At 39.3% G+C, this 13,137-nt stretch overlaps 1 long non-coding RNA gene across 1 annotated transcript; it reads left to right on the top strand.

Annotated features, from left to right (window-relative positions):
- Window positions 1-9,931: 9,931 nt before the first annotated feature.
- On the top strand, window positions 9,932-12,630 carry LOC309482004. The gene is made up of 5 exons (XR_014200168.1): window positions 9,932-10,256; window positions 10,981-11,075; window positions 11,159-11,207; window positions 11,328-11,478; window positions 12,119-12,630. It is a non-coding gene; the product is annotated as an uncharacterized lncRNA (long non-coding RNA).
- The last annotated feature ends 507 nt before the right edge of the window (window positions 12,631-13,137 follow it).

The raw sequence follows: 13,137 nt of genomic DNA, 5'->3' as shown, positions 1-13,137 counted from the left end.
GGTGCTTTCATTTCGAGTATCACCTTTCCCAATAAATTGAACAGAATAACAGAAAATTCACAAAGTATATAGATGAAAAATGTCCTTGCATAAAAAGACTTGGCAGGTTTACTCAGTAACCATTCATTCCTGTAGCATTAACAGGCCAGGTCAGACCAATGACTGAATACAGTTTCTGAAACTTCCTCTCAGCCAGAACCTTTTACTGTGTGTACGGATGTGGAAGATGTGATCCCTGTTCATGAGTCACATGCTGTTGATGACCATAAGACTGATAAGTCTGATTCTATGTCAGAAAGTCCATTTATCTGTGATGACCATGTTAACACGTCTTGTTCTTTATTTCCGCTTTATAGTGCGACTCGAGATGACCTTATCAAAGCATAGCAGGCGGATGATACTCTTCAAGAATTGTTCTCTTTAGCTTATGAAGTAGGAGACAAGACTTCATCTCCCTTCTATTTTCTTCAAGATGGATTGCTTCATTCTCCTTTTGCACACTTGACTATTGATTGCGTTAGTTCTTAACCACAATCTAAGGTTGGACATGCTTATTTACTCACTGTAATGTGTCAGACTACATGTTACCCTGCAGCTTATCCTCTGAGATCAATTAGCTATTTTAAAGGCTTTAACAAGTTTCATGTCTATTTTTGGCATTCCAAAAACCATTCAGTCTGAGACCATGGCTCAAATGTGCCGAAACTTTTCTAAGGTCATGCCAAAACTTAAAGTTAAACATAATATCTCAAGTGCTTATCACCCTCAAAGTCTGGAAAAGGAAAGGTCTGGAAAGATTCCATCAGTTTTGAGGTCTTATTTTGTCGAACTTGACTGTGAACTAGGAGGAAGGACTTCCTTGGATGTTGCTAGCTATTCGTGAGGTTGTACAGGATAGAATAGGTTTTAACCCTAGTAAGTTCGTGTTTGGACACACTGTTAGGGGCCCTATTGCTGTCCTGGCAGATGAGTGGACAACTTTTGACCCTCCTGAGAATGTTTTAGACTATCTAAGTAGTTTCCGTTATCGACTCGATGAAGCTAGAGCTATTGCTTTACGAAAGTTAGCCAAGATGCAGAGGTTATTTGATCGCAAAGTCAAGTCCAGACACTTTCAAGCAGGAGATGAAGTGTTGGTGTTGTTGCCTGTTTTGACTAGTCCTTTTCAGGCTAGGTTTGCTGGACCTTATACGATTGTGAAGTGTTTTCCGAATAACAACTATAACTGACTGTATTTACATGAGATACTCCACATGATGGGCAGTTTGACTGACCCCTACACTTTTCTTAGAATAAATGAATAATCAAAGAGTTCAATGGAACTGATTAATTGATTTACCTCAAAGTTAATCTAATTAACTGACCCAAATATTAATAATTAAGCATAATTGGTAATTATGGATTATTATTAATATTTCCCCTTTCAGCTAATATTGTTACATCTGCATGGGGCTCAACAGATAACTCTCTGAAGTGAGAGGAAGCCTAACCATGCCTCTAACTCCACAGGGAGGCTTACCTGCTACCTGTGCTTATCACTAATCTAGTATTAACACATTTTAGATCTAGGCTACCAGAGACTCAGTGAATGAAGCAGCAACAGTAATTCTAATTCTGTAATAATAAAAAAAGTCCCTGTAGTAATTTCACCACACCACAAGGGAAACCCATCCTTCCAGGAGGGGAACGGAGGCAGAATAACCTTGTATATAAAACACATTATTTATATATACATTTCATTTTATACATATAAAAAAGGTAAAACCTTTTTTTGGGGGGGAACAGCCTGGCTACGTTCGTTTCAACTAGAGGAGGCACCCAGATCCAACTACTCTACTACTACTCTGTCAATGGTGTTGTGAGGCTACAGGGGTTGTTTCTCACTATAATCAGTTGGTTTCACAAAAAAGGCCTGAGCCAAACTGTCAGAATGGATTATCATCATCGGTCTAGCTGATGTGCACAGGAAAGGAGGTGATTACCTGCCTCTGCTTGTGCTTACGTGTGGCCTGAGCTACTTCCCTGACACCCTGCTTCTTCCTTCTGCACTCGCGCCGCCTCATTGACCTACTCAACGAGGATTCCTGGATTGACTTCCTGCTCAGCTACTGTTCGGACGCTCTTGCTTACTGCTTCGCGCTTTGCTCTATCACTTTTACATTTTATCTCCTATATTTTTATATTTTATTTCCTTTTATCACCTAATTTTAACTTCAGCAAATCAGCACAGTGCTCATACGACAAAGTTTGGATTACTACAAAAACGCAGAATTCTTTTATCCGACCAGCTTACATTCCGGGGAAAGGAAAACACAACTGCCTACACTCATAAGGATAAGAGAGAAAATGCCTCTGCTGGTTCAAGAATCTACTTGCTGCACTAACTGCCACAGACTTTTACAAAGGATTGCAGTTCTTGAAACAAAGTTACTTACAGGACCACCAAACCAGACGGAGCACACAACAGAGCTTCGTCATGTGCTCCTAGTGCTCCTCGACAGGTAGAGAAACAAGCCGATCGAATTACAAATCGATGGCACAAACAGGGAGCGAGACCCAAAAGCACTTGAGACATCAGATTGTCACAAGCCTCACATATTGCCGCAGTAGCATCCTCTACCCCAGAAACAGCTCTGACAAGGATTGCAAACACTGGTCTCCTACCACTGCCTATACATCTTGAGAACAGATTTGAAGTACTAATGAATGTAAATGAGGAATCCCCAAACGTGATGAATATGATTGAACACAGACTGAATGGGCCAGTAGCTTACACTGATGCTAACTGGCGCTCAAGGTCGAGCAGACAGCGGCACTCAGCTCAGAGCGCAGCCGAGCCCAGGACTCTGATAGTGGGGGACTCCATAATCAGAAACATTAGCAGCAGGGATACAACTACATGCTGCCTTCCACAAGCAACAACTTCTGATATAAACAGGGAACTTCAGAACATTCTGATGAAACATAAGACTGCAAATCGACTCATCATTCATGTGGGGAAGAGTGATATTCATAAAGAGCAGTCAGAACTCCTTAAGAAGGATTTCAATGAACACTTGAAACACTTTAAAGACTGAAAGTTCAAACATTCATCAGTGGACCACTCCCAGCAAGAGGAACACTTGGTTCAAGAGTGTTAAAGAACAATATCTACTTCTCCCTCAATCATCCTTCTGCAGTGTGTGCCAATCTGAACGACACACACACACACCTGGAAACAGTATGAATGACCACATGACTTCACTTCAGCAGCAAAATGGACATGCGGACATATCACACAAGGACAATGATAACACCACTCAGCCACAACAACCTCTGCTCACGGACACAATCTCAGCTGAGCCCTGCCCACAGAGCTCACTACAGACAGACATGTTAGAACTGCTCCAAGATTCAGCACCCAAGGACGACCTCCTGGAAAACAGCCAGGGAAGCCAGGCTGAGCCTCCGATAACAGCCTCCGATAACACCTGAGCAACAGGCCCTTTCACCAGACACGTTATCCCTCTCTCTAGCATCCCCACTTCTGTGCTTCTCACAGAAAATGGAAGAACTGGTGCATGCTGGAACCAAACTATCCCACTATTTTGCTGCAAGCCCCCAGATACCAACCAAAAAACAGCAGGCACCTCAAACACCGAAGCCTGCACGCCGAGCTCGCCCTCCCCCTCCTGCGAGAGCTCTTCGGCCTCTGCCAAAACGCCAGGGCCCACACCCTCCTCCATCAGCTCGAGGTGAACCAAAAACAACTGATACCAGCTCTCAGTGATATGTGTTGGGTCCCTGCTATGATAACAGTAACTTTCTCAAATGTTTACAGAACAAGCGGGAACCCAGTGTGCCTGTATCTTTATCTATTGCTGTTTTATTACAAGATAGAAAGTCTAAGGCCTTCAATAGCCGTACAGCAAACCCAACTAATCTTGTGCCTATTACATGTCAAACTAAGATTGCTGTGGGGACAAAACATAGTAAGACTGTTAAGTTAGCACTTTTAAACATTCACTCACTTAAAAATAAATCACTTCTAGTCAACAACTTAATAACCACAAACAACCAGGACTTTATGTTTCTAAATGAAACCTGGCTAGAAGACAGCTGCAGTGCAACAATCCTCAATGAAACAGCCCCTCCTAACTTTAATTGTATGAGTGTCTGCAGAGCTGTTAAGAGAGGTGGGGGTCTAGCTGCTCTTTTTAAAGATATCTATCAATGTAAGCAAATGTCATTTGGGAATTACCCGTCTTTCGAATATCTGGGTACTGTGTTAAAAGGTGCTCCATGCATTTTACTTATCATTATTTACAGGCCTCCAAAATACTATCCAGCCTTTGCTGAGGACTTTACAGAACTGTTATCAACAATTACCTCAGAGTTTGACTGTTTTGCCATTCCTGGAGATTTTAACATTCACATAGATAGTGCAGAAAACAATATGGCAAAAGAAATCAAAACTGTTTTAAAAACTTTTGATCTGACATAGCATGTACATGGACCCACACACAATCGTGGACACACTCTAGATTTACTTATCAGTAAGGATCTAAACATTTCATCGATTGTTATTAAGGATGTAGCACTGTCTGATCATTTGTGACCCCGCCTATGAAACCCCGGCTAAAGTCGCAGAATCGAATTATGAGTTAACGAGCGTCAAAGTAGTCATAGCCATAAAAATGACAAAAATAGTCCATGTGTGTTTATTGCTTTAAATGATAGATTATACCAATGGTTTTGAGATGCAATACTTACATTTTCATTTATAACATGATAAATACTAAAATTAATGATTTTATTGACACTACGTTATACTTTTGCGCAAAAAAAACAAACGCACGTGGGCTTCCTAAACATTGATTTCAGTCGTCTCTGGGTTTATTTCGCGCAACAACACTGCTGATTCATATCATTCGGTTCAGGAACTTCTTTTCTGTGTCTTTTCTATTAGAAAGAGTAAAAACAGACTTTAATATCAATCCGCGAGCACCGGTAATCAGGTCAACACAATGCAAAAAAAGAGAGAGATGTCAGCCGCGTTTAGATGTCTGTGGTGATATTTTCTTGTCATAGCCAATGTTTTAAGAACTGCTTATTCGTTTGTAGCTTAGTATTCTGCCAATATTATATAAACTTATTTTAAGGGCATTTTTGGCCTGCTACGTTTTATTTTCTGGATGGTGGTAACGTAATGCGTTGTTTTGACATCTGATATGGCCATGGCTTCGCCGGCGACACCGAAGTATGAGCAGGAACGGAAAATAGCTGCTTGCAGCTAGCTTGATATTAATCTCGGTGGAATTGAACCCAAATTATGATTTAACCGGTTTTATTGCGGATTATTTTCTGGAGGATGATTGTGATGATGAACAGGACACTTCTTTGACGAAACTGACGAGGAATTTGACGGTAAGTTTTTGTTATTATTTTTTTATGCTAAATATGTAAATGTATATGGTCAGTGTCCAGCCAATGTAATGCTAACACATATCTGTGATGCAAAAATAGTGGATTTAAATGTTTATTACATTTGTTGATTGGGATTTAGTCAGTTTAAATTAATTACATTTATGGCATGATGTTTATTTGTTTTATTACACTCTGAATTGAAGTCTGCTTACCACCTAGGCTGTTTCTTGTTCCTATGCCCTCCCCTCAATTAATCAGATCCAGTCTGACTAAACTGAAACAATATTTTCTGATATTTTCATATAAAATGCTTTATTATCCATTTTAAATGTGGAATTAAACCCCCTTTTCTTGCATGTTACACAATCATTTTTTAGGTTTCTTGCTTTGAAAAAAAAAAAAAAATTCTTTGCTTTTTCAGGCAGTGACCAACATGACGAGGAGGACAAGCCAGTTTTGGTGATTGAACCCCAAGCTATTTGTCTAGCGAACATGAAGAGGGAACACCAGCAAGAAGAATTTGCTTCGAATGCTGGAAGTCCAGATGTGAAACTGAAAATCAGTTTCTCTTGCAACTGCAAGTATTTCAATGGGGAAAAGTGTTCTTTATTTTTCAAGGAGGGAGAGTTGCTGTCACTCAGGATGTTATTTTGCATCTAGACAATTTTAGAATGTGTACAAAGTTTGAGACTGACCTGTTAAAGGGATAGTTCACCCAAAAATGATTTACTCATACTCACCCTCATGTTATTCCAATCCTGTATAAGTTTCTTGCTTCTGTTAATAATAAGATATTTTAAAGAATGTTGGTAACCAGACAGTTGGCGGCACCTATGGAAGTCAATGGGTGCTGTCAACTGTCTGGTTACCAACATTCTTTAAAATATCTTATTTTTTGTTCAGCAGAAGAAAGAAACTCATCCAGGCTTGGAACAACATCAGCGTGTGTAAATTATGACAGAATTGTAGTTTTTGGGTAAACTATCCCTTGAAATTGTATTTATTTATTTTTTAATTTTTTTATTTTTTACTCCAGATTTACTCAATGTTACACCATGGGCCAGTAAGAGAATGATAATTTCAGAGAATGAGAAATGTTATGTTATTTAATTTATATATTATTGATATTTTACTGATAAAGATATACAAATCATTCCACTGAATTGACATGGTAATTGTTGCTACGATCAAGCTCTTGTGGTACCCCCATTCGTTTCAATGTTTTTATGCTTTTAGCTTTTTGGACATGCACATCATAATAAATAGATCTGTTTTACAAAACTTTAAGAATTTTTCCACTGATGTGTCATATATCCCTAAAAAGGGGAGAATCTCAGCTTTAATGTGTTATAAGTCACATATGCAGGATAACTATGGATCAAATGTGTTGCCGTTTTAAAAAATAACTTATCTTTAAATTGGAATTTCTCAAAAATATGATTTTCTGAGGCCGAATTTTAGCAAATCTTTGACATGGCCTTACTCAGTCAATTTTAAAGATATCAAGGTTATATTTTCACAGAATGTTCTTTACATTGAGTAGGATGAATTTATGTAAAAAACACTGAATCACAAAAAAATGACTTTAGCTGGGTTTTCACAGGCAGGGTCACATATTCTGTATTTTCTTTGATATATTGATCTCTCCTGCCACTGAAGCAAGATCTGTGTGTGTCAAGAAGAGATGCTTAAATGAGAGCACTAGTGTACTATTTATGAAGGCTATATCCTTAACACCGAGTATATCTGGAGAATCTGTTGATTTTCTCCTTGATTTTTTTAACTCAAAAATTTAAAGTGTAATTGATGATATTGCTCCTGTTAAAGTCAGGAAGAAGAGTGGCAGATAAAAAACGCCTTGAAGAAACTCAACAACAGTGCAAAATATGAAAAGACAATGCAGAAAAGCAGAGCACATGTGGCGGAAGACAAAACTTGTAGTCTATTATAACAACTACAGAGACGGCCTTAATGCTTCCAATATGGAAGTAGGCAAAGCTAGACAGACCTTCTTCTCAAATATTATAAACAGCAATGTAAACAACACACATACTCTTTTTGCTACTGTAGAGAGACTGACAAACCCCCCAAGCCAGATTCCCAGTGAAATACTCTCAGACAGTAAGTGCAGTGAGTTTGCTTCTTTCTTCTCTGAGAAAATCAATCATATCAGAAAGGTGATCAGCACATCCTTGAGTTGCTCTGGGGTCAGACAGATCAGACCACCTGAGAAAGTAGTTACTATGTCTGATTTCAAAGAAATTGATGGCAAAATTTTGGAAGAAACCGTACAGCACCTTAAAACATCAACATGCACTCTTGACACACTTCCCACATCTTTTTTCAAAAGTGTGTTAAACAGTTTAGAAGCAGATCTTCTAGAAGTGGTAAATGCCTCAATTCTCTCTGGGAGTTTTCAACTCCCTGAAAAGTGCAGTTGTCAAGCCCCTCCTGAAAAAGAACAATCTGGATAAGACCATATTAAGCAACTATAGACCAATCTCAAATCCTCCTTTCATAGGCAAGATCATTGAAAAAGTTATCTTCAATCAGCTGAACAAATTCTTAAGCTCGAATGGATACTTTGACAATTTTCAATCTGGTTTCCGACCGCACCACAGCACAGAGACAGCGCTCATAAAGATAATAAACGATATTCGCTTACATACTGATTCAGGCAAATTATCAGTGCTGGTACTCCTCGACCTCAGTGTGGCATTTGACACTGTCGATCATAACATACTTCTTGACAAGCTGGAAAACTGGGTGGGGCTTTCTGGGATAGTCCTAAAATGGTTCCGGTCATTCTTAGATGGGAGAGGTTATTATGTTAGTATAGGAGACCATAAGTCTGAGTGGACATCCATGACATGCGGAGTCCCTCAAGGCTCAATTCCTGCGCCACTCCTGTTCAACCTGTATATGCTCCCAATGAGCCACATAATGAGAAGGAACCAAATTGTTTACCACAGCTATGCAGACGACACACAGCTCTACTTAGCCCTATTGCCCAACGATTACAGCCCCATTGACTCCCTGTGCCAATGCATCGATGAAGTCAACAGTTGGATGTGTCAAAACTTTCTTCAGTTAAACAAAGACAAAACTGAAGTCATTGCATTTAGAAACAAAGATGAAGTTCTCAAGGTGAACGCATACCTTCACTCTAGGGGTCAAACAACTAAACATCAAGTCAGGAATCTTGGTGTGACACTAGAGTCAGACCTTAGTTTAAGTAGTCATGTCAAAGCAATAACTAAATCAGCATACTATCATCTGAAAAATATTGCAAGAATTAGATGCTTTGTTTCCAGACAAGACTCCTGACATCCTGATAAAGTTCCCTTGGCCACACATAGCACATATCACATAGCCTTCACCATACCTAGAGATTGGCATGGAGTACTTTCCATAAGATCATCTCTCAATGCAAATCAAACCAGTTATTAGGCTAACTGAAATAAAACCATGCCAATCTCTAGGTATGGTGAAGGCTATGTGATGATGTGCGGCTATTTTAATTCCAAATGCCAAGGGAACTTTATCAGGATGCATAGTATCCTGGATCCATGAAGTAACTGACCTTTAAAAATAAAGATCTGCCTGCTTCTATGGGAATTTAACATAGGGGTGTCCAAACTTATGCACCCTGTATTTTTAGGAAGAACATTTATTTATTTATGTCACGGTTCATGAATCGGCTGTCTCATGCTGATGTGTCTGTGTGAGTGTAATTGTGTGGGCGTGGTTACTCGTTGTGTTGATTAGTGTCTCCAGCTGTCATCAATCCCAGTTCCCTTTATATGCCCAGTAATTTCCCTCTCATGTTGTCAGATCGTTGTGGTTGTTCCTTGGTGTGTGTGTCCTGTTCCTGTGCCTCGTCTGCAAAAGTTCTTCGTCTGGATTTCGTCATTTCTTCGTGTCGTCTGGATGTTCCACGGTTCCTGGTTTGTCACTCGAGCACGCAGATCACCGCACCACCACCGGATCGCCATCTCGTCCCTGCTTCATCGCCACCTGAGTGTTTGTCCCCGACCTGTGTCTACATCTGACTATTTATAATAAACTGACTTTTACTTGCATCTTGCATCCTCCTGTTATTTCACCACAATTTATGATACATTATTCATTCACAAAGAAAATTGGTGTCCTTAAAGATTGGATTTTTCCAAATTTTTTTAATTAAGTTCAATTTCCAATAGATGATTTTTTATTCCTCTTTTTAGTCAACTTTAGCATGGGTGTCTAAACTTATGCATAGCACTGTATCTGTCATTTTACATTGCAGTCATTTAAATGCAAGTACAAGTGCCAGTCCAGCCAAGCCTGCACGTCACGCCAGTCCAGCCGAGCCCGCACTTCACATCAGAGCTGCCGAGACCAAGGCAGTATGCGTCGTGCCCGACGCCCCTGAGACTGTGAGCGTCATGCCCGCCGCGCCTGAGACAGTGAGCGTCATGCCTGCCGAGCTGGAGACTAACAGCGTCATGCCCGCAAAGTCATCTTCACAGCTGCACTCAAAAAACTCAACTAGCCACTTGCTTGATTTGCTAAATAAAAATATGTCTGATTAATAAGAATATAACGAGTTTACTTGTGTTAAATGATTCATTCTTGTTAGTTGGAACTAAATTAAGAAATAATTGAATGAATTAGATCTGCACTTGTTGATTCAATGAGATTGAGGCGCTTCATATCAACAATTCTCTCTGGTGAGTCACACTGCGCATGCTCAGTACTGCGGCGGGAAGTTCGGGGACACGCGGCCGGGCTCAAATGTACTGTGGAGAAGGCTGAAATTCCTGACGTTTTGTGAGCGGTCTAATCGTTCTGCATCCTTGATATTGAGGGTAAGTACCTGATATATGTACCTATTTGTAATTATTACTGTGGGATAAAACTAAGTTATTAGACACTGTTGCGATGTTTCTAAGCAGGCTTATTTTCCCAGACTTGAAGCACATGTGTTGGGTTCAATTCTGTGTCTTTGTCGATACGAGTTTCACCTTAACGTTAAAGGGGAATATGGCAACTCTAGCAATTTTTTCGCTGATTTTCATCAAATATAACTCTACCCCAACAATGGGAGGGTAAAACAGGAGATAAATTGAATGCAGACGTCAGAGTCGAAAACATCATACACCCGTTTTTTTTCCCGGTTTTTTTCTGTTTGTAAGTTAATGCAACGTTAGCTAACGTTAACGTTAGCGTAATGTGCCATTTTTTATGTTGGCCTGGCCTTCATGTATGTATATCAGCAAAATATTAATTTAAACGTTCTGTATCTAGCCATTTCTGTCTTTTCAAACATGTTACTTAATGCTACCCAGCTTATTGATTACAGTGTGCAAAAATTGTCAAGTAAAATCTATGATGCAGTCGACCATATTTGAAGTGTCCTAATAAATGGCAGTTAAAGTTATGATTGAATAGGTATACATGTTTTATTTATGGAATATACTTATTAATATAAGTAAAACTTTATATTTAGTAACAGCAGCCAGTAGTGGTATTTTCTTTGGCCCATTTTTTGAAGTCAGTCTTATACACTTTTTTTCTTTACTTTTTTTACAGCGAAAATGATTCTTTTCTTCATACAAAAGATGAAATACATCACAATATAAAGCTGTCCCCATGCTCTTCTGGTGTGAACCTCACCTTAATTACATGTAAGTAGTTTTTCTTAACACTCACATATAATGTATAACTAACTATCCTTGATTACTGAACTTTCCTTTTCTTTCTCTTTCAGTGACGTGTATGTGGCAGTGCAGGCAGTGTGTTACAAAGGAGAGTTGTAGGTACAAATTGCTTAAACATTATAAACTACACCACTGTTTTGGAAACGACAATCATTATGTTTGTGTATATTTAAATTGTGTATATTTAATAGTCATTCTCAATGCATTTTCTTCCCAAAGAGTACTCTTAAGCTGTGCCGCCACTGAAGTTTGAGTTAATCTTGTCCCCACCCCACAGAATGACTCTATACATACCCGAAGAGCCTGTGTCATCAAGTCTCTGTGCACCTACTTGAATGAAGACCCTGAAAAACTAGTGAAGGCATATTTGGTGAGTTGATAAGAAAATACAGTTTTAAAAGCCCATTGAATCTGTACTTGGGCCGTGTTTTCCCCTATTTGCTACAACAAACATGTGACTTGAGAGAACACATAACTTTGTCAAATAACTGAGCTGGACAAATTGTTTATTTATAGGAAACTGATGGTACACAGTTCTTATGTGAATTGGTTGATGCACGAAAACAAATATTTTTTTATTCAAATCGGTTGAGCTCTCAAGGGGCCTAATTTGCATTTTAAAAAAATGGCATCAGAAACTGTACATGTATGCTTTTGTTTTATTGCAGTGCATTATATTCCAAAGTGGTTCTAATGTTTTAGCCACCTAATTTATTTTAAATATGGTGGCCAAATAAATTATTACAATCTTATAATATAATGCACCACATTATACTCCAGCACCCACTGTGACCTCAATAATAAACAGTAGAATTATCACCTTTCTGACAGTTTCATCTTAAAAACTGAATAATTATAACCTTGTAAATGTAGGATTCACAGCAGAGCTCCTGTATTGGATTGAAGTTTACTTTACAGGTTTACCTAATAAAGTGGCCAGTGAGTGTTTAAGTGTGCATTTCTTGTAATAAATATTTGAGCTAATTTTTGCTTGTGCTCTTATCCCACAGGATTCAGAATTTGAGTCACAAAGTACCATGGAGCAAACTGTGATAGGAGTGTATGTCATACTGAAGGAGGGAGCGCTGCCTAACGATGACCCAGCAGACATTGGTGTCCTTGAAGGTGTGGAAGTGCTCAGTGACTTGAATAGTCAGGCTTGTGCTCTGTTATTTGGACTGATATACTGTTTGAACCTGAGCTACCCACCAGAGCTCAAATGCACTTTTGAAGTCTTGCAGAAGATCTTTCTAAATCTAAATGGACAGATGTTGTCATCCAAGGCACAGTTCCTCAAAAACAAGCTTTTGGAGTAAGTGAGCTTGAAAAAGATGGACTGAGACTACAACAGTGTTTTACCAAAGGGACAACTGACTGGAGCAGTTGTTACACACTTGCTATAAATTCATGTTTGTTCAAATTTTACTTTTTTTGTGTGTGTGTGTCAAGGCCAAGGTTTACACTTACAAATTCCCAAAATGGGTATTATTAAAATGGCTTAATTTTTAAGATGTGAAGGAACATAAGCCACACTGGTAATTAGGGTTGGGTACCGAAACCCGGTTCCAATAGAGAACCGGTTCCGACGTAAACGGTAGTATCGAGACCGAATTCGGTTGTTAAGTCGTGACGTAACCACTCTCCGATAATACTCTTTCCGGGTCCAAAGTCCAGGTCCTCTCTACCTACCTACCGCTTTCGCTAGTGTTTTGGTTATTATTGAGTGTTTTTACAATGCCGCAGTGCTGTGTCCCGTGTCCCGAGCTAACTCACTTCAACCTCGTAAATCTTCTTTTTCATTGATGCCTGGACTCTACCTTAATTATGCCACCTGAGTGATGAGCTACACTAACCACTCTGTTGGTGTTAAAGGAATTTAAACCCTTTTTGACCGCCAATGGTGCCTCACTAAGAAGGACGTGATCGTAAATAAATTTACAGGTTCCACCGTTGTTATTTCTGGACGAGAGGAGCGCTTGGACCCAAAACGTCACGCGTGACGTCAGACTTAACAATCGGATAAGAACGC

Source organism: Leuciscus leuciscus (genome assembly GCF_965113295.1).
Source record: "Leuciscus leuciscus genome assembly, chromosome: 1".
NCBI classification, from domain to species: Eukaryota; Metazoa; Chordata; class Actinopteri; order Cypriniformes; family Leuciscidae; genus Leuciscus; species Leuciscus leuciscus.
The sequence above is the reverse complement of the archived record's forward strand: the minus strand, read 5'-3'. Positions and strand labels throughout refer to the sequence as shown.